We start from the raw sequence: 25,759 nt of genomic DNA, 5'->3' as shown, positions 1-25,759 counted from the left end.
ATTGTTCTTATATGATTTAACCATGATGGCGTATTAGCATTTTCAGACTACAGTTTAAAAAGATAGTGATACATTATGCAACAAAGTTTGTTATATATATCAACTAGTAGTTTAGTCCAATAATTCAATATTCTTGTTTTCATGTGAACACTTACAGGATACTTGCCTAACTCACCATATACTATTGCGTTATATGTTGTTTTGTGGACATTAAGTATGTGTTTCAGAAAGGTTACGTGTACATTTCCTATATTCTTAATAACTCTGAAGCCCCAAACCTCACAACCATACGTTAAAATGGGTAGCACCAATTGCATCAAACGGCTCTAGTTGCGAATCAATTGGTAAATCTAATTTTCGACATTTTGTTAAAAGATTGTACATTTCTTCTTCCTTGCTGACAAGGTTGTTTCTGACATGTTCTAAAACTCCCATTATAGTTCATCATAACACCTTTTATATTCATCAATAGCTTCTCCCTTAAACCTAAAGTCGAAATATCTTCCTGTACATTGAAAACTGGAAGATATAGTAGTTTTAGTCTTTTTACAATTGATATCCAACTTCCATTTATCACAAAATGTTTCCATTGCTTTCAGTCCATTACATAAACTTGTTTCACTCTCAGCTAATATAACAGTATCATCCGCATTGTAGTGTAGGATAATGACTATGATTGGGCTGACTTGCTGTATCTTGATTTATTGATTGATTCAGCCTGCAAATTTAATGTCAACATAAACACAGCATACCTCAATATCATGTAACTCCCTTCAATATCTTGTAACTTCACCCAGTAAACAGAAGAATAAACATAAGATGAACACATATCCCATTCTATTATTCACTATTGCAATGACACACGATACATATAAAATAGTACTCACAAAATGACCGCCCATCATCAGCCAAGGCAGACTTCACCACATGTCTGATTACAGCATTACCCCAACTATGCTGCAAAGTTACACTTAATCAAATCCTCCTATCAGCACCGCATTTAATATAACACCAACCAATATGCACAATCAGCGGCATAACATAAGTCAAACAAATCAGAGAAATAATGTTATCACAAAACTCACCTCAGTCAAACAACCGCCACTCACCCCTGACAGGCACCAACTGTACCTCTGCCTACCTTACCCCTACAACCTGAGTGCGGTATAATATATATCCGTGTTACATACACAGACCCTAAAAGAAAACTTCCTCTTGACAAACAAATACACATTACTAACCAATACCAAACTTGTTAATAAGTAAGAAAACAATATATGTATCTCAATAATAATTACAATTCTTGTCATATATGCCAATAACAATTATACAGTAACTGGAATACAACCCGTGTCTACACCTCTTTCCAACCAATGACAGCGACACACACTGCCCGCTCCACATTCAAAGGTGCCAACAATGACATTATAATTCTAATATGATGAGAATCATATTACACGCATACATTAATATGATATAAGAATCTGCATCAAATCATCAACCCATTCATCTACAATACTGACATAATTACAATTGTTTCTTAACAAATGATCTTCAATGTCATTCACATAAAAAGAGAACAAAAGTGGTGATAAATTTTCTTCTTGTCTAACTCCAGTGTAACTGACAAAGTAATCTGAAAGTTTCTGATTAACAAAAACACAAGATTTTATATTATTATACATGTTCTTTATAACTCTCATAATTTTACCATTAACTTCAATCTTCAGTAGTTCGTACCACAGTGCATTTCTACATACAAGATCAAATGCTTTCGTATAGTCTACATATAGACAGTATTTTTTTTCTTTTTATACTTAAATAAATCAATTAGAACTTTAATCAATTACAAATACATGACCAGTAGTGCAATATCCCTGCCTAAAATAAATCTGCATTTCATTTATAACATAATTACTATTAGAAAATTCCGTCAGTCTTGAATTCAGTATTGTTACAAACAGTTTTTCTAAACAACTTTGCAAAGTTATCCCTCTGTAATTTTTTACATCTTGGGTGTCCCCCGTGGTCTTATAAATAGGTACAATCATTTCAGTTAGTCAGTCTTCTTGGATGTTTCCTGTTTCTAAGATTTTGTTGAAAAGCTGAACATAAAGTGGACACAACATGCATTTTGGTGTTCTTGATGCATTCATTAATGATTCTGTCAATACCAGCAGCTTTGTTATTTCTTAATTTGTCTATACATTTATTAATCTCATCATCTTTGATTGAAGTATTTAACAAATCAGTGTCAATATCCATGCCAGTTGAGAATTCTTCAGTAACACACCGTCTTGTGCCAGTCGATTGAAATGGATAATAAATTCAATGGTAAAACTGGTATATCAGACTTCTTTTGTGTTCTTTGCAAAATTTTCCAATAGAGTCTGGAATCTTTAGTTCTGACCGTCCGTAACTTTGCAATGAATTTTTTTTTTCCCTTAGCTTGAACTCTTTCCAACTCTTATTTGTAGTGCTTGCTCTTAATTACGTTATCTTTATGTTCTGCTCAGTGATACTCCTTTCTACTTTAAAACCATTTTTTTCATAACCGGTGATATTACAATTAGTACTTTTCTTGATAAACCTGTTACCTTTCTTTGGATAGACACACACACACACACACACACACACACACACACACACGCCCGGTAGCTCAGTGGTTAGAGCGTTGGCTTCACAAGCCAGAGGACCGGGGTTCGATTCCCCGGCCGGGTGGAGATATTTGGGTGTGTCTCCTTTCACGTGTAGCCCCTGTTCACCTAGCAGTGAGTAGGTACGGGATGTAAATCGAGGAGTTGTGACCTTGTTGTCCCGGTGTGTGGTGTGTGCCTGGTCTCAGGCCTATCCGAAGATCGGAAATAATGAGCTCTGAGCTCGTTCCGTAGGGTAACGTCTGGCTGTCTCCTCAGAGACTGCAACAGATCAAACAGTGAAACACACACACACACACACACACACACACACACACACACACACACACACACACACACACACACACACACACACACACACGGCCCGGTAGCTCAGTGGTTAGAGCGCAGGCTTCACAAGCCAGATGACCGCGGTTCGATTCCCCGGCCGGGTGGAGATATTTGGGTGTGTCTCCTTTCACGTGTAGCCCCTGTTCACCTAGCAGTGAGTAGGTACGGGATGTAAATCGAGGAGTTGTGACCTTGTTGTCCCGGTGTGTGGTGTGTGCCTGGTCTCAGACCTATCCCAAGATCGGAAATAATGAGCTCTGAGCTCGTTCCGTAGGGTAACGTCTGGCTGTCTCGTCAGAGACTGCAGCAGATCAAACAGTGAATTACACACACACACACACACACACACACACACGTAGGGTAATAGAGATATATATATATATATATATATATATATATATATAGAGAGAGAGAGAGAGAGAGAGAGAGAGAGAGAGAGAAATGAGAAATAACTAAAAAAGAAAAGAAAGGAACAAAGGAAATGGATGACAATTGAAGAAAAAAGTTGAATTAGAATACAAGAGAAAAATAGAATAAGAATGAAATAACATAAAGCAACAAAATGAAATAAAAGAAAAGAAAATGGAGCAGAATATAGTGAAAATGAAAACAGAACAATTTTTAATAAAAGAAAAGAAAAAAATATGGAAGAAAAAATGAAAATTGAAAAGGATACAGCAAATGAAGAGTAGAGAACATGGAACAAAATGAAAAAGTTGACGTAATAAGATTTAAAAGAAAAAAACAAAATAGACTAGAAGAGACAATGATAAAGCAAAAAAAAAAGAACATACTGCAAAATAAAACATATTAAAAGAGCAGAAAAAATATGTAAAAGAAGAAAATAAAACATAATAACAACAAAACAAAACAGTATAGAATAAATTCCTTTACCAATGTCTTCTAAAGAGATTGAGTACCTCCCTCGATCCCTGCACGGCATTGCCACAATGTTGCATCGCTTGCTTTTTTCTACCATTTTCAAACTAAACTTTTTTCTGATATTCTTACCTGCATTCCTTCTCTCCTAGTGCGACTTCACTCATCATTTACTCTAGTTAGCTTTGGGAATCCCTACCTGCTTCTACATTTCCTCCTTCCTATGACTTGAATTAATTTAAGAGGGAGATTTCAAGAAAATTGTCTTCAAATTTTCTATGATTCTTTTCGACAATGCTGTGGGGACTGGCAATCAAATGGGCAAGACAAGACAAGGCAAAGCAAGACGAGGTAAGATATGCTAAGACAAGCTAAAACAAGGTAAGACAAAACAAGACAATATAAAACAAGAGGAAAGGAACACAAGGCAGAACAAAGCAAGACAAGACAAGGCAAGACAAAGACAGGTAAGATAAGACAAGATAAATAAAAACAAAACAAGACAAGACAAGGCATGACATGACAAAAAAAAAGAGGTAAAACAAAGAAATAAAGAGAAAAGAAAAAAAAGATAGAAAATGAAAAAAAAAAAAATAAAAGACTTCAGCGTCGACTCTAACTGACTATACTGTACCGGAAATGAACCTATAAATGACGAGCTTCGAAGTCGGTAAAATTTCGAGAGAAAAAATTTGAAAGAAAATAGTTGGCCAAAGTTCCTCGAGTGTGTAACTAAATCTCACTCTGGTTTTGTCTCAGCCGCAGACGTGAGAGGGACAGCAGCACACCACCAAAGAAAGGACAAGGCGAGACAGGAGTGAGATGGAGTGAGGCTGTCTGATGCTGTCCGAGAGCTGTCTAGGAGCTCTCTGGGGTCTGACTGGGGCTGTCTAGGTCTCTTGCGGTTATCTGGAGGTGGTTGGTGCTTAGAGGAGACTGAAGAGAAGTGCTAGGAGATAATGAAATGTCTGGTGCCGGGTGACTGTTGTGCCCTGCCTTGTATGTGTCCCTGGGAAACTAAATATCCAGCATATATTGTGTTTAAAAAGACAAGCGAGGACAAGCAACATCAAGAGAGAGAGAGAGAGAGAGAGAGAGAGAGAGAGAGAGAGAGAGAGAGAGAGAGAGAGAGAGAGAGAGAGAGAGAGAGAGAGAGAGAGAGAGAGAGAGAGAGAGAGAGAGAGAGAGAGAGAGAGAGAGAGAGAGAGAGAGAGAGAGAGAGCACTTCCACCGCCTTTAATTGCAGAAATAAAGAAAAAATGAGAAAAAATGACCACCAAAAGTAATGTCTCTTTTCTGGGATGATGAAAAAAATTGTAACTTTCCACAAAAATTTCAACATCGTTTCACTTCAATAAATTTCTTGGCCGCGTCACCTCTGAGGGTCGCCGCCCCCGGCTTGGTGGCGCACATCAAACAAAACACACCCGCAAAGCGTCGACTCACTTATTTTATTATTTTTATTTTTTTTCATTTTAACCTCCGCCATTCTTCAGCGCCACTGTGCCCTCTAGCGTCGGGAAAAGGGACCAGGAAAAGGAGGAATTATGACGCAGGTGAATTTAATGCATAATGGCGACGATATGAAAGCATTAAAATACCTGAGGGAAACGTAAAGTCCGGAGGGGAGAAATTTGTAGTAACATTTCTGCTTTAAATTTTCCTCTTCCCAAATAATATCGCTTCACCTCTACGCCGCCGCTGCCGCCCCCGCCGCCGCAGTCGCCGCTGCCGCACAAGGAAGGGAGATAAAAAGTAGAACGCGGGTGGCGGGATCAAGGGAGGCACTCAGTTCCTTTAGAAGACATCAACAAAGGAAGGCTTTTGTCTCCTTCTGAAATCTTGCGAAAGAGGGACTGTTGGTGCGAAAGAAACAAGATCCTCAAAAAAAAAAAAAAAAAAAAAAAAACAGCAAGAGTACATGAAAGCAACTTTGCCTGTAAAACAAACACATTTCCGTTTTCTTTACACTCGAATGGGGATGACGGGGAACAACTGTAAAATAAAAGAGAGAGAGAGAGAGAGAGAGAGAGAGAGAGAGAGAGAGAATAGAAAAAAAACTAGTAAAAGTGAACTGCGAAGGGCATGAGAGAAACGCGATGACATGAAAAAAAAAGAGACATAGAATTATATATATATATATATATATATATATATATATATATATATATATATATATATATATATATATATATATATATATATATATATATATATATATATATATTGAAAATTTATTAAGAAGATCTAAAATTGTTACTGTTCGTCATTTATCGTGACGCAAGACAACGGTAAAAAAAATAAAAATAAAGGGTGTGGCAAGTGGAAGAGAAGGAGAAAGAAGAAGAAGAAGGGGAGGAGGAGGAGGAGGAGGAGGAGGAGGAGGAGGAGGAGGAGGAGGAGGAGGAGAAGGAGGAGGTGGAGGAGGTAGAGGAGGTAGAAGAGGAGGAGGAGGAGGAGGAGGAGGAGGAGGAGGAGGAGGAGGAGGAGGAGGAGGAGGAGGAGGAGGAGGAGTTGAATTAAAGAAAGGGAAATAAAGAAAAAGAAAATGAATGCAAGAGCAACAACAAATATAAATTGCCACATACATCACAAAAGAATGAAAATAACAAGGAAACACTAAGAATAACATAATACCCAAAGGAAGCCTAGAAAGTCGCCACTGGAAGAGAGAGAGAGAGAGAGAGAGAGAGAGAGAGAGAGAGAGCAGCCCCTAACTCATATCTGGGTCCTGCAGCCTGGTAGCATCGTAGGCTTTCCAGCGGTGTTTCCAGGCTGACTCAGGGTTATAGCACGACTCAAGCTTTGCCCCGCTGCCTCACCACCCCAATGAGAGCAAGGCGCTGCACCAATACCACTCAGAAAGGGTCGCAGGGAAAACCAACCCATCCTCTACCTGTTCAAAATCCTGGAACGTAAATGTAGTTATTTTATCCCTTGTTTTTATTCTTTACTTTATTTTTTCATCGGAACAGTAATGATCCGTCACCTAAAATACGTTTGTGTTGTCTCTTATATAGTAATGTTTGATAGAAATGTTAATCATGATCCGTTATGATTACAATAACAAGAATTTAGTATAGTGAAAAAAAATTTTTATCCCTTTCAGTACCGTGACACTTTTTCATAGACATTCTGGTTACTATTTGGCAATTCTACATGGCTTCAGAAATTTATGTGGGGGATTAAAAAAGTAAAGACTCTAGCCATTAATCTTTTGACCTCCATAGACCCTTCCTAATGCAAATAAAATCGTCTAATCTTACACAAAAATAATGGTAAATATGCATTTCAGTAATAAAGAGGTTAATGTTCTCTATTGTTGTTGTTTTTTTCCTGTTTATTTTCTTTATGCGTCAACTATTGGCAAGTTCGCGTTATCTGTCGTGCTGTAACGCCTGACAGTATTGTATTTGATCTACGTCTTGCTTATAAATAAAACGAATTTAGCGTAATATAAAAAGATAATCTTGACTTTTTGCCTAACTTTAATAATTGTTGTCTTTTAATACTTGAAAATACATACATCTTATGACAATCTTCTTACGATATTCTCCGTCGTATACTTTAATATTTTCACTTAATAGCACCATCTTATTCTGCCTCGTATCCAGCTAAACACCAAGTATTTTGTCCTTATTAGCTGCTCGGAATCAGCCTCACATAAAGACGTTTTGCCGGAATCCGTCTAGAACACAGCCCGGCCGGTCCTGGTGAGCCTCAGGATTACAAACGATCAGCTTAAGACCAGGTGATGAAACGCCCCGCCTTACCTGAGTAATGGGCTGCAGTTACCTGGGATTTATGATGATAGAACACCTGCATGTTAACTCCTTTTGTTCCTGAGGTGGTTCCCTGAGCACTCACTCATTCACTGAAGGCCGCGTGACGAAGAGAAATGGCAGTGAAGTAAATGAATTGATAAACTAATGTGGCGCCATCAGAGGCAAAGCACAAACGTCCCGGGGGAGGAAGGGGATTAAAAAGTGCACATTTACAACGGCACAAATTTACCCCAATCAACACCACACTTTTGGGGGAAGAGTAATTGGAGTTATGCTGGATTAAGTGCATCTAGTTAATCATGTTCCCTGTTTGTTTGTTATTCTATTTGTTTATTTATTTATTTATTTATTTTTGAAAAGGGGTTCACGTCATGCTGCTTTTATTTATGTTACTTTATCTATAAGTTATCCACGTTGTTCTTTTCATGTCACGTTTGTATCCGTTTCTTTTTTACTTTTCAAGATTTTTTTTTCATTAAATTTGTTGTCCCTCTTTTTTAGTTGTGCAGTCTTTTTTTTTCTGTCACGCTTTGTTACTTTTTTTCCATCATGTTTTTCGTAAAGTTTTTTCCTGTTAGGTTCGTTGTCGTTTTTTCCGCCAACCATTTTGTTGTCGCCATTTGGAAAAGTCCTAATGATCGTCGCTTCCTTCTGACCAAAATTTAAAATATTTCTCTTTCAGTAATTTTATGTTTCCTGCGACTTTTTACAGGCAACATTAATCACGAGTTAGGTAAGAGACAGAGGCTTATAAATCGTTGAGTTTAGAGTTATTAATCATCGGAATAAGAACTCACTGTCAAGTTAACAAGCCAGAGACTTTCCCTCTCGAACCGTAGAAAATATTTAACTTTCGGAAACTGTCACTGAGGCTGAAAATTATGACTTCACTATCTTGAAATACATTTTGTTTTATGTAAGGCAGAGAGAGAGAGAGAGAGAGAGAGAGAGAGAGAGAGAGAGAGAGAGAGAGAGAGAGAGAGAGAGAGAGAGAGAGAGAGAGAGAGAGAGAGAGAGAGAGAGAAGGGAAAACTGAATATGGGTTTTATTATCATTAATATCGTCATTACTATTATTATTATTATTATTATTATTATTATCATTATTATTATTATTATTATTGTTATTATTACTATCATTATCATTATTATCATCATTGTTATTGAGACAACAATAGTAGTAGTAGTAGTAGTAGTAGTAGTAGTAGTAGTAGTAGTAGTAGTAGTAGTAGTAGTAGTAGTAGTAGTAGTAGAAGTAGTAAAAGAAGAAGTAACCACAGTATTGGACACAGTAGCAGCAGCAACAGTAGTAGTAGCGTAATAGTTACCGTGCCTCATCAATGGCAGACACCCCTTCCCACCCTTTCCTCTCCCTCGAATCCTCTTCCTACCCCCAATGCGCACAACAGGTGTGGGGGGATGGGAGTCCGCGCACTGCAAGCCGATTAGGTTGGAGCCTGGCTCATAATCCTTTAACGGAAATCAATAACAATAACCGTTCAAGATACACACAAAGACTAATACACACACTGATATGATTATTGATAAACAGATAAAGCGAAAACAGACAAAAGTGAGGCACATAATTAGCAACGCAAGATAAACAGCTTGGTGTTATGACTTTAAGAATGTAAATATTGGTTCAGATAACTTCTCAATACTCATTCTCTCTCATTCATTCTCAATACTCATTCTCTCTCTCTCTCTCTCTCTCTCTCTCTCTCTCTCTCTCTCTCTCTCTCTCTCTCTCTCTCTCTCGTGACAATGCCATTAGACTGATACAGAATATAACATTGTGCTGATCCTGCCACAACACAAACAATTTTATAGGCAAATGATCTTAACTTGAGTACATTTCCGTGTCACACAAACAGCACCAGAGGAATGGTGAGCCGCCATGTATCTGTGGACCTTGAGAAGGAAAATCTAATTAGTTTTACTCAGATTCACGTTCCAATTGAAAAGAATCCATTAGGAAGTCGGACGAGATTAGACACGTTACGTCATTTCATTACTTCCACTCCGTCTCTGGAAAGTTTATGTCCTTCCCAAGCGTAATAAAATGTGGTACGAATTTGGTGTATAATTTTCAGAGGCACGTACTTCTGATAGCAAACGTTGCCTTCGACCCATCAGTTCTTCGGCAAACGTTATTTTTCATCAGAAACTTGAAGTGGAATTATTCGAATAAAAAAAATTCCATCAAGTGTCAAATGGTGAATAAAGAGTGACTCAGTGTATATAGGAAGGACTAAGGTGAGGATGTTTCGGGTGAAAGTGAGGGAGAGTGAACCAACAGCGAGAGCAGTGAGCGTGTATCCTATTCTCCCGGCGCGTTGAAACCAGGCAGCGGAAGAGAACTCGTGGGGAAAAGGAAGGAAGGAACGGGGGACTATATCCATTTGACAAAGGACACGTGACAGCCTCCCGCTCTTGCACTTCGCTCACGTCACTCTTTGGTCAGATTTTGCAGCCGAATCAGCGACGCAACACAAGACTCAATGGTGGAGGATCCAAGGGCGGTTCTTCCATGTCATGGGGCATTTGTGTGTCTCCCTCAGTGTGCAACCATCGCCTTAAAGTGCTAACTTCGTAGTTTTTCGTGCTTTCCGTGAATTTGAAAGAAATGTTCCTCGCCTGGACTGTGAAAGCTGGGGTAGTCGAGAAGGAAGGACAGGTGGGGGGTGTGGAACTTAGGGGAGGTAAGGACCAGGTGACAGGAAGGGAAAAAAGGCAAGGGAAAAGTCGAAATTAAAGGGAGAAAAAATTGAAGGAAAGGAGAGAGGCGTGAAATGAAGTTTGTATAGCGAAAGGAGGTTCAATAGGCCTACTGGTGTGAACCCTATAGAGAGGGAGAAAGAGAGATACCAGCAACCAGCACGTGATGCAGGAAGGCCAGTGACGAGGTTTCTCTTTCGCTTCCTTCCCCCACAATAGATACGGGAATTGGACAGCAGAATACATGACGTCAGGTAGATTGCATTCAGAACTCAGCCTGGTCACCTACTCGCACTTTGGCCCGGCAGTTACCGCACTCAGTTCTGATCCCCGGCAGCACACAGACTATTGGACCAGGTCACCTTTCAGACTGTGGAGGTTGTTCATCTGGCACAGAATAGGTATGAGACTAATTCGTAGAGTTGTGACCTCGCAGTGCGGCAGGAGGGGAAGGCCAATAATCGCGCCCTCGTGTGTGTGTGTGTGTGTGTGTGTGTGTGTGTGTGTGTGTGTGTGTGTGTGTGTGTGTGTGTGCTACGAAGTATATACTCCCACTTCTTCCCTTCCCTAGCAAACACACACACACACACACACACACACACACACACACACACACAGAGAGAGAGAGAGAGAGAGAGAGAGAGAGAGAGAGAGAGAGAGAGAGAGAGAGAGAGAGAGAGAGAGAGAGAGAGAGAGAGAGAAAGACGCAAAACAGAAAAAAAAAAGAGAAAAGGAAAACAAAAAGTACGTGCACTCTATATTGACGTTCCCAAAACACTCACAGAAGGAAATGGTGTCCTCGTGCGCTTTTGTCCGGGTGCAGCCTCCCGTCTTGCTTTTGTTTTACATTTGTTTCCTGCACGCTTTGTTTGTGTGGATCTTTTGTCCCGAGGATCTTACTGGCCGGGATAGTCGCTGGGGATAGTAATGCGTGACGTGATGTGATGGATTGGATCAACGTCACCTTGATTGCCTCCAGGATGATTAATGGCCACTATGGGAGTGTATGTAACCCCTTCGCCGCGCCTTGCCTCCTCTCCGTCGGTAGAATCAATAACTGGGGCACGATCTCAACCTGCCTCACTGAACCTGTCGCCGCTGGAACGCTTTTACGCTTTTACGTGAGCGCCGTTCAGTTAAGTTCTCGTTTCTACAGACGCTTTGTAAATGGAAATGTCAAGTGCTGACTGTTTTGGGTCATTCTCCTACCCTGACTTTTTGGTGCAGTACTGTAAAGGGACATTTCCATTTTTTTTTTTTAATTAGTTTTTTCTTTCTTTTCGTCCTTTGCCTGTCTGTATCACGTATGAAATAGAAAAAAAGGCATGTGACAAAACGAAATAAAGGAAAATGTGTCACTTGAAATTCATTACCTCCTTCTATTTTATTTCTGAGAGAGAGAGAGAGAGAGAGAGAGAGAGAGAGAGAGAGAGAGAGAGAGAGAGAGAGAGAGAGAGAGAGAGAGAGAGAGAGAGAGAGAGAGAGAGAGAGAGAGAGAGAGAGAGAGAGAGAGAGTCCATCTGTAATCAACCTTTCTGATCAGCCACATCAACCTTGATATTTATGATACGTCTGAGTAAAGAAAACTACAATCTAGCTCCTTTAAACACGTCCCTGGGAAGCGTACTTTGCAGTCACGTCAGTGGAGCTCCGTCATGTGACTCACTGGACGCTGCCTTGAGTTCTTTGTGCCGATAAAGTGGACGCCGCGAGCACCTTAGCGTTCCTTTATCTCTCACACAATGAAGGCTCAAAATAGAATTCGTCCTTTTCTATCTTATTTCCGAGGAGTCGTGGGTCTTTATGCTTTATTGTGTGATTTAATTATTTAGTATTTCATGGCATTAGTGTACAGGCTCCGTCCTAACGTTAACCCTTTCACTGTTATATGAAACAATTAACAATACCAGAAGTAATACTCGTACATGAAACCTTAATGAGGCTCTGCAAGAAAGAATCGGATTAAAAAGAGTAGATTTTGCAATTTTCAGCCAGTCTAAAGATTCCAAATGGCTGTACAATAAGTAAAGGAATCTCAGAGTGATTTATAATGGAGGATAGATATACAAAATACCAGTCAAGAGTTTAATACACAAAAAAAAAAACAGGATGTATGAGCGAAAAAAATAGAGAAAAGCTTGAATTGTGTTACGAGCAATAGGAAACTCTTGTATACTTAGCTCTAATTAGGTGTTTTATATATAAATATTTTTCTTCTCTTTTTATACACAGCCTCATTAAAGAAGCGCTTAAACTTTCTAGAATAAGCGCGACGTGAAAATCGGATGCATTTCTTACACGTCATTAAACTCTGGAGATAAAAAAGATGTAGTTAAGTTGATAAAAGACAAGGATGGTAACGAGGAAGCAAGATGACGAGAAGAGTGAAAAATGAGGAAGAGGAAGAGGAGGAAAGGTATGATGACGAAAAGGAGGAAGAAAAAAGTTCGATATCTGGAAGGAAATGTCGACAAATAGAAGAAAAGACAAAGACAATGAAGAAGAAAAGGAGAAAGAGGAGAGATAAAAAAAAGAAGAAGAAAGGGAACAAGGCTCGGAGGAAAAGTACAAAAGGAAGGATGAAAATATCCAGGAGGAACTCAAGAAGGACAAGACAGAAGACGTTGAGGAGAGAGAGAGAGAGAGAGAGAGAGAGAGAGAGAGAGAGAGAGAGAGAGAGAGAGAGAGAGAGAGAGAGAGAGAGAGAGAGAGAGAGAGAGAGAGAGAGAGAGAGAGAGAGAGAGAGAGAGAGAGAGAGAGAGAGAGAGAGAGAGAGAGAGAGAGAGAGGGTGGTAGAGGGTGGGAGGAAGTGGAAAACAAGGAGAAGATTCATGAAACCTAGAACTAATTAAGTATGAGAGCAGTAAGACGGCTCACACACCTCGCTGTTGGCTGGCGGCGACGCATCATGGCAGAGAAGGAAGGGAAAAAAAGCGTAACTCATAGGGGTGTCAGGGGAGGGGAGGTAATTGGAGCTAATCACACGACGCTATCTCTATCCTCCCTCCTTAGCGTCTAGGACAGGTGAAATATTCCGAAGGCGAGACGCGAGGGTTCCCTACCGCCTCTGTTATTCCAGCACAACACAGCCGGGCCTCGGTGTTGTTGGCTGGGCTGGGAATATTAAGCCCAACATGAACCTTTATGCACCAGGGACGCAACACAAGGGTGGCGGCAGTGGCAGCAGAAATGTTAATTAACTTGGGGAGGTTGGGACAGCCGTCTTAAATTACTCGGTAAGGCTTTAGCAAAATATCAAAAGACCTGGATGGAGGATGGAAGATTCACCGCGACTTCCATTCCTACAGTAGCAAAGTTAGTCCACCTGTTTATGGGAAGATGAGTTTCCACAGCAGCGCAGGGGAGATTGAAGATAGTTTCTCACAGGCATCCCTCGTATCACATATAAACAATTAGCCGAATCAATGGGGCGGGATGTCAGCCATTGTTGTGTGAGAGGCGCTGGAAGGTGAGGAGGGAAGGTAGGAGTAGAGTGGTACAGAGTGGTACAAAGCCCGTCAGAAATGGAGAAACAGAGAACAAACTAAAGGAGAAAACACACCAGTGGATGAGGGACAAATGAAGAGGAAAGAGAACAAGAGATGAACACGAATAAAGGAGTGGGCACGGAGGAAAAATATGTTGTAGAGAGAGAGAGAGAGAGAGAGAGAGAGAGAGAGAGAGAGAGAGAGAGACAAACCCGCCGTGGTACAGTGGAACCATGCGTGCTTTGGGGTCCGAGGGATCTCCAAGCGCACGGGTTCGAATCCTGTCCACTGTCCGAGTGTAGGTTGGGCTTCCTCACTCGGGGCAACGATTTCCTAGCGGGTGGGCTTTGAGATAGGAGGTACCCCAAAAAGTATCACCTTTTTAGCCCATAAATTCCCGTGAAAAGCCCACATGGTATAAATTAAAAAATTAAAAAACAGACAGACACACAGACAACAGAGACAGACAGAGACAGAAAGAAAAGAGAGGAACAGAAAGCAGAGGAAACATGGAGAGGGAAGGGATGAAGAGAAAGGCAAAGCAGGAGGAGGAGGAGGAGGAGGAGGAGGAGGAGGAGGGAAATTAAAGGAAAGAATGGAGAGGATTCTGTGGAGGTGAAGCGATAAATTGACCTTCGAGTAAAGAAGCACAGGAAGTCAGACCAGTGAAGACGTTTAGAGAGGAAAGGGAGTGTGGAGAACTGAAGGAGAAACAGAGGAGCAACGAGAGCAAGAGAGAGAGAGAGAGAGAGAGAGAGGCGGAGGCTGGAGTAAGTAAGAGAATCCGCCGACTGGAATGATATGGAGTGGAATGAAGGAATGAAGTGGAGGCAATTCTGGAGAGAGATAATGAAGAGGTTCCCTGAGATTAATGCGAAGGATGAGTGGAGCATTAGCAAATGGAAGAGGTAAGACGAGATGGCGAAGAAGGTGTGAGGGTGAGGTGGGAACTGAGTGGAAGTGTAGAGTTGATGAAGGTGTTCGTGGAAGGAGACGTGGTGAGTATTAGAGAGAGAGAGAGAGAGAGAGAGAGAGAGAGAGAGAGAGAGAGAGAGAGAGAGAGAGAGAGAGAGAGAGAGAGAGAGAGAGAGAGAGAGAGAGAGAGAGAGAGAGAGAGAGAGAGAGAGAGAGAGAGAGAGAGAGAGAGAGAGAGAGAGAGTCCAGAAAGGTGAGAGTAAACAAAAAAGATAATGATAAAGTGAGAAGAAAACCCTTTGATGAGGAAGAGGGGCCTTGGATGAGCTGGATAACGATGATGGCAAGGAGGAGGAGAAGAAGGAGGAGGAGAAGAAGTAGGAGGATATGGAGAAGAGGGGAAAGAGGAGGAAGAGGAGGATAAATAATCATCCACGTAGTGTACAGTGATCTAGTTTCTTTTAAAGAGGAGAAGGAGGAGGACGAGGACGAGGATGAAGAAGACGACGAGAAGGAGAACGAGGACGACGAGGAAGAAGAGGAGCTGGTGGAAGAAGAAGAAGTGAAGGAGAAGGAGGTGGAGGAGGAGGAAGCGGTGTAGAGGTCAAAGAAGAACCAAAAAGAACGTGGTTGCTCCTGCTGGGGACTAATTGGCTCTCGTTCTACTTTTTTACATCGATGAAAACATTCCTCTCTGCCACACACACACACACACACACACACACACACACACACACATAGAGATTCACCAACCACCATCCCACCACCACCATCACCACTGGAATCGTACACAAACAGAAGGCAATCCCAAAGGTCAACATTTGGAAGCGAAGGAGAAATATTTAGGCGGCCACTTAACATTCAGTTCCCGAGTCACACAATTAAATGTTTTCTTCCCGCCTCATCCCCTTTCCCTGAGTGAATAACCCAAGAGACCTGCTCGGGGCGTGGGGAAGAGGTTGTGTTATGGAAAATTACTCTATTCCTTGTTGAGCTTCATGAATACCTAATTCCCCTCCTCCTCAAACTATCAATTAACAAGGGGGAGAGTCAATTACGCAACATTACCGTGTCTGAGAGTGTTATCAGCCTACCCACAACACGCTTTACTCATGCTTTTTTTTCCACTCTCCTCTCCCTGACGACTTGTTTTCTGTTGCGGGGAAAACGAATAATAGGATCCTGAGGCCTTGCGGGGACTCGTGCATCCTTCTTTGCGGAAACATACACGGGCGCGCGCGAAAATGTAAATCCTCTTAATGAAGTCCCACATTTGGCATCGGATCTCTTGCTGATTGGACGAGACTCCTTGGCTGCTTAATTGATGTGAGTCAGGTGTTGCTCAGGTATTTTCTAACTCAAACTAAGTCTACCTGAAAGGTCAGTAAATATCAGATGGAGAGTTCTTGCATATACAAAGACGAGCAGAATCTCCACACATAACGATGGTTCCTTTAGAATACAACATTCTTTTTCTCTGCTTTTTTTGCTTATCATTTCCCCAGTCGTTTTTTTTTTATTGTCCCCTTAAACTTTTCCCTCGCCAGACTCTACAAAACCGGTGGGAAAAACTTAATGCGGTTTCCCTTGCCTCCTTCATGAAAAAATAACAAGGAGGACGATGGATATGCTAAAAAAGAAAAGTAAATAAAAACATTCAGGTAAGAAATATTGATTAATCCCAGGTGAGAGAAAGAAGAGGAAAGAGAACATATAAATAGCAAAGAGACGAAGAAGGCACATGAAGAACAGGGAAGGAGAACGATGGGAGAAGAATTTAAGTGAATTATCTCACCTCAATACAAAGGAAATGATTGATGGAATTGAGATATTACTCATTATCGTGATAAATCAAGACTTTTAATTTGCTTTCCCTAATTTTGCACCACAACTCACTATGACATTTTGAGTGTTGCCGATTTTAAGGAAAGAAAGTTAGGACTGATATCAGAACTCATTCACTCATTAAGTATTTTCCCCTCACTTTCTCTCCCTCACTAAATTTACTTTCTCACTTCACTCGCCACTTGTATCACCACTGATTCTCTTATCCACTTACTAAATCTGGTCTCTCAGTACGTTATTAACAACCTTTTTCATTTCTTCCATTCACTCATTCAAACACCACCAAGGGGAAGGTTGACGAGGGGATAGTCAACATGAATAGGAGGAAGTTCCCGGGTGTAGGCATGAAGGGTGGCCGGGTGGAGAAGAGGTGGTAGGGTATAAGTGTGAGCGTCGGTGGAGGTGGCGAGGTGAAGGAGCTGATAGGGAAGGGACATGAATGGTTTGCGGTGATGTCTGCATGGAGAGCTGCGGGTGGAGGAGCATTACTGATGAGGCGTTCGGGAAGTTGTAAGGAGAGTTTCGTGAAAGGGTAAAGGATAATGCGATCATGAAAAGGAAGAAGTCTGGAAGAGGTTTGGAAAGACTCTTATGGTCGGCAGTAAATTAGAAGAAAGTTCAGTAGAAGAGGAGGTTTTTGTTGGGTGCAAGGAGTTAGGGAGAAGTTTGGAGCGTTTACTAATTGTGAGGGAGGAAGATAGGTAGGCAGACGCCAAGGTGCGTTAGGAGCGAACTCCTAAGTGAAATTAAATCAGATGGACCGAAATTAAACAAAATTAAATTAAAGCTGACTCAGAGAACGACGAAGAATAGAGAGACCGTCGCTGCGTGGATGAAGTGCTGGGGTGAGGGTCTCTTAAACCTCTCGTTCGAATTACCGCTTCATATGGAACTCTTCACAAACACACAGACCAACAGTAACGTTAATTAATACCATCTTTTGAGTGTGTGACATGACAACACCTCTAGGAACACAATTAACAATATAAACTGACAGTAAACTATTCGCAGGTTTACAATGAGTCTTTCTGGCCATTTACAAGTCAAAAGATAAGCAATGAAAACAATAGAGGAACGAAGGACTTGAGCTATCATTGTGGAATGTTCTGGGAAATGTAGAGTTATTCTAAGAGTTTAACTGAGGTATTGCTTAAGTCATTTTTGTCTCATCTCCACTAGTCTGAAAGCCTACAGACATGTTTTAGTAAGGTTTTCATTAATGTTCTTTTTCTATTAACACAAATTTTTTGTTAAATTATCACCAGAATCATGAAAACCCTTGTAAACTCAAATGACATCCACTGTATCCCGTTTAAAGTAGCAGAGAAAAGCACCTGATCTCTAGGAAACAATTGTTTCAGAATGAAAGGGAGGTACGCGAAGCATTGAAACATTTGCTGCCGCTGCTTGCACTAGAAGGGAAAAGAAATGGAAACGAAAGGTCATAAAACAGAACACGAAAAATGAACACGCCACGGTCTGTCATTTATGAACTATTTTATAGAAACTTTTCAACATTTTTCTCCTTCACTTCATTTATAAAACATTCAAGCTACGTACACGATTTACTACAGAGGTGCAAAGATAATGAAAAAAATATTCATTTTCTAATTACACACACACACACACACACACACACACACACACACACACACACACACACACACACACACACACACACACACACACACACACACACACACGAAATAAATACATTTACACCAGACACAGCCTTGCATTCCCTTCCTGTCTGAATGAAAAAAAAAAGGAAACAAATAAATTTATCCCCCTCTAATTAAAATACCGGCTCACAACGGTATTGGATGACGGAAACAATTGCTAGGTTAGTAAAAAAAATAATACATATCTAGACTCCGATATTGAGTGAGAGAGGCATCGAGAATCCGCACGATAAACACTGAACGCTGAACACGACGACGAAGCGGGAACAGTGCAACAGCAGAGGAGGAGCAGAGAATATGTGTGCGGGGTGTACAGGACGTGTTTGTGGGGTGTACAGGACGTGTGTGAGGGGTATACAGGACGTGTGTGTGGTGTACAGGAGGTTCTAGGGGTATACAGGACGTGTGTGACGTATATAGGACGTGTGTGGGGTGTACAGGACGTGTGTGTGGTGTACAGGATGTTCTAGGGGTGTACAAGACGCGTGTGAGGTATACAGGACGTGTGTGGGGTGTACAGGACGTGTGTGAGGGATGTACAGGATGTGTGTGAGGGGTGTATAGGACGTGTGTGGGGTGTATAGGACGTGTGTGTGTGTGTGTGTGTGTTGGTTGGGTACGATACATGGCTGCTGTTAGAAACTATTTGTGTGTTGGAGGTAAATATGAAATACACAAAGTTGGAGTTGCAGAGGTGAAGTGAGGTGAGGAATACCGCTGATGCATTTAGAGTAACTAATTGTTGTACTTCTATGTTGTACGGTCTTGTTGGGTCCCTAGAATTATAGTACAGGCACTTGTGGGTTAAAGGGAATGCGTTACTGTTCTTATAAACTTTATTCAATTATATAATTTACTTATATTCATATTCACACGTTATATATGCACCTTTAAACCGATGCACACACACACACACACACACACACACACGGCTGGTAGCTCAGTGGTTAGAGCGCTGGCTTCACAAGCCAGAGGACCGGGGTTCGATTCCCCGGCCGGGTGGAGATATTTGGGTGTGTCTCCTTTCACGTGTAGCCCCTGTTCACCTAGCAGTGAGTAGGTACGGGATGTAAATCGAGGAGTTGTGACCTTGTTGTCCCGGTGTGTGGTGTGCCTGGTCTCAGGCCTATCCGAAGATCGGAAATAATGAGCTCTGAGCTCGTTCCGTAACGTCTGGCTGTCTCGTCAGGGACTGCTGCAGATCAAACAGTGAAAACACACACACACACACACACACACACACACACACATACACACACAAACACGGATTAATTTCTTTTCAAATGAGTTCCACCAGTTATCTCGAAGCATTTCACATTCCATCGTAATAATAAAGAAATTGAAGTGATTGGCTGTGTATAAGATTCCAGCTCATCATGCAGGTAAATATTAATTTAATTCAGCAAAACAGTTTGGCAAAATGAGGAATTCAATTAATAACAGGAGTCTTTAGAGAACATACACACGCAGCTTATAAATGATCTGTGTACCATATTCACTACACTAACAAAAATGCAGCATGAGAAGTTTGCTAAGTACATAAGTATTGAGAAATATAAACAGATCGGTTGAGATAACTTTATGCATTTATAAGATAAAGTAAAAAGTCATGTTCAATACTTTAAGCTAGACATAAATGATAGCAGTCATGTCGTGATATAAAGTTACTGAAAGGTAAACTATTTAGATAAAGTATTTAACAAAGTAAAGCATGTCAACACACACTACTAAACATAGTAAAGAGGAAATACGGGGTGATTTTGAAGCTCTTTATTTCTCTACCGTTTCGACTAATGGTCTTCTTCAGAGCTTAGTCTCTTTAAAGAAGACTGAAACATTAGAGGAATAGAGATGTCCCATTTACCACCCTCTATTTCTCATTTACCACATTCTATTTACCTGCATAAACTACACTACACTGAACTACACTAAGCTAAGACTACATTTAAATTAAATGTGAATGAAAGCCATGAGATAAGAAACCTGATAGAACCTCACTATTAAACAAGGATATTCAAGCCACGTACAAGCAAGGATATTAGGATTACGAAACAAGGATATGAAGAGCACGAAACGATGATATTAAGAGCATGAAAGAAGGATGGAAAGGTCATAAAGGAAGGATAATCGAGGCAAGTAGGGCAGCCAGGTCTTCCGTAGGAGTCGCAATCTACTGCGAGTCTAGACAGCTGCGGGTTAAAGTCATGTTAAAAATTAAATGAGTAATGGTAGAGAAGTTTGAAAGCTGATGACCTTATTCACTAAACTACCTCGTAAATCAAAGGCGGTAGGAGAGGGAAAGATGGTTCTACGGACTTTGAATGGGTTAATCTTCCTCCCAAAATAATAAAAAGACTCGATATAAGAAGAAAAGTATTAAATATTTTGACGAACTTTCACACCGAGGATAATAAAAGGTCCACATAACTGTCTCACAAACTCTTCACTAAGTAGCTGATGAATGATAATGATCGTCCTCCAGGCGGTAAATTAAATAATCGATTGGTTCATTTGTCAGTTATCTAACTAATACGAAACTACAAGAAAACGCTGCTGATGCTACAACAACAACAACAACTACTACTACTACTACTACTACTACTACAACTACTACTACTACTACTACTACTACTACTACTACTACTACTACTACTACTACTACTACTACTACTACTACTACTACTACTGCTGCTGCTGCTGCTGCTGCTGGTGCTGTTGCTATTACTACCACTAACACTCTCCCTTCCTTTCGCTTCATTCTTCCTTCCTTCTTCCTCCTTCTCCTCCATTCAACGTTTTTCCTTCTACTAATACTACATAATTATGCATTTCAGTCTGGAAAAATGCCTTCAAATGCCAAAGAAATCTGGAAATTGGAGAAAATATTGATAAAGAGACACAGGGAGGCAGGAAAAGAGGTCTGAGTTTTGAATCCTGATGATGTTCTCATGGTCGCTCTGAACGGGGCTGCATCATTTTGGGGCATTTTGGGTGTTATTGAATTATTTTCGCGGTTAATTTTGTCTTTCGTTCACGTATGATTCAGGGAACACAAGGAAGATTATTTAAATACTGATGTTGCTTACTTACAGACAAGGAGGGAGGCAAGGAAATGTCCATCTCGGCACATATATTTAAGTAACGTAATTAATAAAAAAAAAATGAGGGAAGAAAGAAAATGCGCAGACTGGAATGCACTACGTATTCTGATTTGTCATGAACTAACATAAAAATATTTCTGGGTTGAGTATCAAAGCCAAAATATTAAAAAAACTAACTTTTACTAACGGGACCACAAAAACTTTTAATATCAAGAAAAACACAGCCAGATTAGATTCTATTACAAATTCTGAATACAATTTTCTTTAATTTTCAGATAAATATGAAAAGGCAATATCCTCGTCGTGTATTTTCTTTCTCAAGTTTAACAATGAGCTTAAATCAAATACGAACTAATAAACTAAATTCCATTGTACGTTTTTACTTGATGTACATTTCATATATTTTCTAAGTTTTCCATACCAAGACAGGTTTAGGCGTGATGACAGGAAAATTTAAAATAACGAAATTAGGAAAGTATTATTTTTTTCGACAAGAGAAAATACAGTCAGACAAGATTCCATATAATATTTTTCTATTAAAAATTCAAGTGTCAAAAGAATCTAAACTCCACTAATAAAAAGAGTTGTAAGATATAGAGAGGAAGTATTTTATTTCCTTTTGAACTTTGCCTCAATATCTCCACTTCCTCTCTCTCCCTTACACACCTCTCTTCTATCTCCAACTCCTTCAGTGAGCCTCTGAATCACCTGGAAACACATGCAAAACCCTTTAAATTACACCAAATATGTGGCGAAAGAACATTTACCTTAGTGGCGATGGGACGGGACAGTGGTCGAAGGAGCTGGGAAAGTCGGAACGCCAAGATTACTGTGGTGTCGTGTGGTGTTAAGTGGTATGGTATGGTGTGTAGTGGTGGTGGTGGTGGTAATGATAGTGGTAGTGTTGGTGGTGTAGTGTGGTGAGGTGTGGCATGGTACGATGTGTTGCTGTGGTGTTAATACTACTACACTTATATATACTTAACTAACCCTTTGTGTGTGTGTGTGTGTGTGTGTGTGTGTGTGTGTGTGTGTGTGTGTGTGTGTGTGTGTGTGTGTGTGTGTGTGTGTGTGTGTGTGTGTGTGTGTGTGTGTGTGTGTGTGTGTGTGTGTGTGTGTGTGTGTGTGTGTGTCCTGAATATGCAGAGAGAGAGAGAGAGAGAGAGAGAATCAGAATCAGAATCAGAATCAGAATCAGAATCCTTTATTTCCATTAACAATGGCTATTCTTTACATGAGTTATTAACATACAAAAGGTAAAATAATGCATTAGATTTTAGAATAATGATAATAATAGATAAGAGTAAAATGATGCATTACATTCTAGAATAATAATAACAGATAGCTAAGACAAAAATAAAAATAAAAACATTTAAAAAGAAGTAAAAACAAGTAAAACCAGGTCTATGACAAAAAGTAAATAAAAAAAACTAGTAAAATAAGTTTACAACTAAAATGTAAGTGAACTACAGTCTATTAATATTAGAACAGTGAGTTCAGTCATAAAAGAACGTGCTAACTTATAGCATGAGGAAGATCTTTAGGCGTCTTTTGAAGGAGGACAGTGTGTTTGAGTTTTTAACATGCGAAGGCAAGTCAGAGAGAGAGAGAGAGAGAGAGAGAGAGAGAGAGAACAGGGAGGTAGTGGGGAGAGTAAAGGAAGAATAAGAAACACTGTGGTGGGGATGAAGAACTGGAAGAAGGATGCGCAATGGGAGAGGAAGAACACGATCTAAGAGGCAGATCTACCTAATGAAAGTAACCATGATAAAGGATGACAGATTTCACTTTTCTTATAACGTAACATGCATAGAAAAACTGCTTCTCTGCCACTCTCTCCACTTCTCCCACTTCTCTCCCTAATGCCGCCCCTCCGCCATCCTATAATTGATGACTCATTATCTTGGGTGCTCGCTCATCACAGCAGCACAGGTTATCCCAAAACTTCCCAACTTACTGCCACAAAAAATGGGGACATCAGGGCGACCATATGGGAGAAGGGATGCCGGGGAAAGGAAGGGACGAGGGTGGGAAAATATACGAGAAGGGTTAAAGACTTGTGTCCTAACGGGGAGTGAAGTAATGGATGGAGAAATGGATACAGAAATAGACCAGAGGCAGAGATGGCAAGTTATGAGAAAAAAGGAGGGAGGAGGTGAGGTAGGAAGAAATAGGAGGAGAAGGAAGAGAGTAAGGTTAAAGACAAAGGAAAAGAGGACGAGGAAGAAGGGAGGAGGGAGAGACAAAGACAGATAGACAGAGACTAGAAAGAATGGGAAGGAGTAACAAGGACTGGGATGAGAAATGGAGAGAGAGACACATGAAGAATATTCCAATGGTTTAATCTTTTTGTGCATACATTTTGGTAATATTTCCTTTTTATTTTGTTGTTCCTGCTATTTTAGCATTTTTCTCCCCCAGGCGTCCACTCAGAAGCTCGCGTTTACGGAAGACGTGTGAGAAACAGTCGATTAGTAAATGTATACTTCCGCCGCCTAATTAACGCTGTAATGGTGGTAATGACAGAGGATAATGACTCATAATGAATTTACTTGGTGCTTTCATGCTTCCCTCCCATTGCCAACCTAATTATTACCGATTTTCGCGCGCGCGAGAGAGAGAGAGAGAGAGAGAGAGAGAGAGAGAGAGAGAGAGAGAGAGAGAGAGAGAGAGAGAGAGAGAGAATTATGAACAGGAGAGGAGTAATACAAAGTACCCACCCACGCCGCCTCTTTCCGACCCTCTCTTAACATCTATTTCGTGCAAATGGAAGTGTCAAGCGGTTGTGATGATGTGATAATGATGTGTGGTCTGAGGTAGAGAGTTAGAGAGAGAGAGAGAGAGAGAGAGAGAGAGAGAGAGAGAGAGAGAGAGAGAGAGAGAGAGAGAGAGAGAGAGAGAGAGAGAGAGAGAGAGAGAGAGAGAGAGAGAGAGAGAGAGAGAGAGAGAGAGAGAGAATGTGGGGAGGGGTATTTGATTGCCATGAAGCACTTTGAAATAAATATGTCACTTCAACACTTATAAAAATGAGATGTGACAGGTGAGTTACGGATTAATTAAGGGAATTGTCATGTTGCGTCATCACAAGATCAGTCAAGGAATGTCAAGAAAAGGAGAGGAAATATGAGACGAAAAAACTATATCAACTAAATTGTCTTGGAAACAAATGCAAACTGTCAGAGAGAGAGAGAGAGAGAGAGAGAGAGAGAGAGAGAGAGAGAGAGAGAGAGAGAGAGAGAGAGAGAGAGAGAGAGAGAGAGAGAGAGAGAGAGAGAGAGAGAGAGAGAGAGAGAGAGAGAGAGAGAGAGAGAGAGAGAGAGAGAGAGAGAGAGAGACAGAGAGAGAGAGAGAGAGAGAGAGAGAGAGAGAGAGAGAGAGACAAAGAGAGAGAGAGAGAGACAGAGAGAGAGAGAGAGAGACAGAGAGACAGAGACAGACAGACAGACAGAGAGAGAGAGAGAGAGAGAGAGAGAGAGAGAGAGAGAGAGAGAGAGAGAGAGAGAGAGAGAGAGAGAGAGAGAGAGAGAGAGAGAGAGAGAGAGAGAGAGAGAGAGAGAGAGAGAGAGAGAGAGAGAGAGAGAGAGAGAGAGGACTATATACACAAGAATGGGTTTAAGGGTATTGTTGTGTTATCCGTTTTATGTAGCAGTAAGACGTAACCATTAAGCGCGAGGCTGAGAAAGAGACTCGAGGTGTACTGGAAATGAAGCGCTTGAGAACAATGCCAGTGTGAGGCGGCGTTGTGTGGCTGTGGGAGGGACGGGAGGACTTGCGGGTTTTTCTTCAGCTAAGAACACTGATGACATTTGTATCTATGGAGCGATAGGAGTAACTGATGATGTGTATATCTTCCGTAGCTCAAATAGAAAAAAAAGTAAAGATGGCACTTTACTATTTGATGTAGGTTTCTTATCTCAATTGGTATTAAGTGATGGAAAATATAGTAAATAAGAAAAGTAGACGAAGCTAATTGGAACGATGAAACAGAAACCTTTGTTTGGATGATCATATTTTTCACTTCAAAATGCAACAATTCATAACACTGAGAACAATTTACGGAATCTCTATAAACAATTACAAGAAAGAAAGGGAAAAATAAAGTATATATTTTACAAGTTGTAGTCAGTTCAGTGTATGGAGGTTGCTGTAGAACAAGATGCCTCAGAGTGATTGGTCATCAAGGAAAGATGTGCAAAATACCAGTTAAAGGATTACATTAAGCAGACACTCAATAGAAAAAACGGGAAAAAATACAGTAGAAACAAAAAAAACTATTGACGTACTAGTATGGTTGTCCAGTAGAAAGTGTAATCTTGAAATGAAGGTTTAGTAGGTGGTGTGGACATGCCGGAATGACACA

At 40.6% G+C, this 25,759-nt stretch overlaps 2 long non-coding RNA genes across 3 annotated transcripts in view; one reads left to right on the top strand and one right to left on the bottom strand.

Moving 5' to 3' along the window:
- LOC123508417 overlaps nucleotides 1–25,759 on the top strand; it is a 98,558-nt gene that overhangs the window by 41,549 nt on the left and 31,250 nt on the right. The gene's annotated exons all lie outside the window — the stretch shown is intronic.
- LOC123508416 lies at nucleotides 683–1,695 on the bottom strand. Of its 2 annotated transcripts, XR_006675937.1 has the most exons (3): nucleotides 1,086–1,478; nucleotides 888–957; nucleotides 683–718 (listed from the first exon to the last, which is right to left on the bottom strand). It is a non-coding gene; the product is annotated as an uncharacterized LOC123508416 (long non-coding RNA). The 2 variants fall into 2 exon arrangements; XR_006675938.1 differs by having other exon boundaries at nucleotides 888–1,695.

The sequence above is a fragment of the Portunus trituberculatus genome, chromosome 24, assembly GCF_017591435.1.
Source record: "Portunus trituberculatus isolate SZX2019 chromosome 24, ASM1759143v1, whole genome shotgun sequence".
Classification (NCBI taxonomy): domain Eukaryota; kingdom Metazoa; phylum Arthropoda; class Malacostraca; order Decapoda; family Portunidae; genus Portunus; species Portunus trituberculatus.
This window is presented reverse-complemented; position numbering and strand designations above follow the sequence as displayed.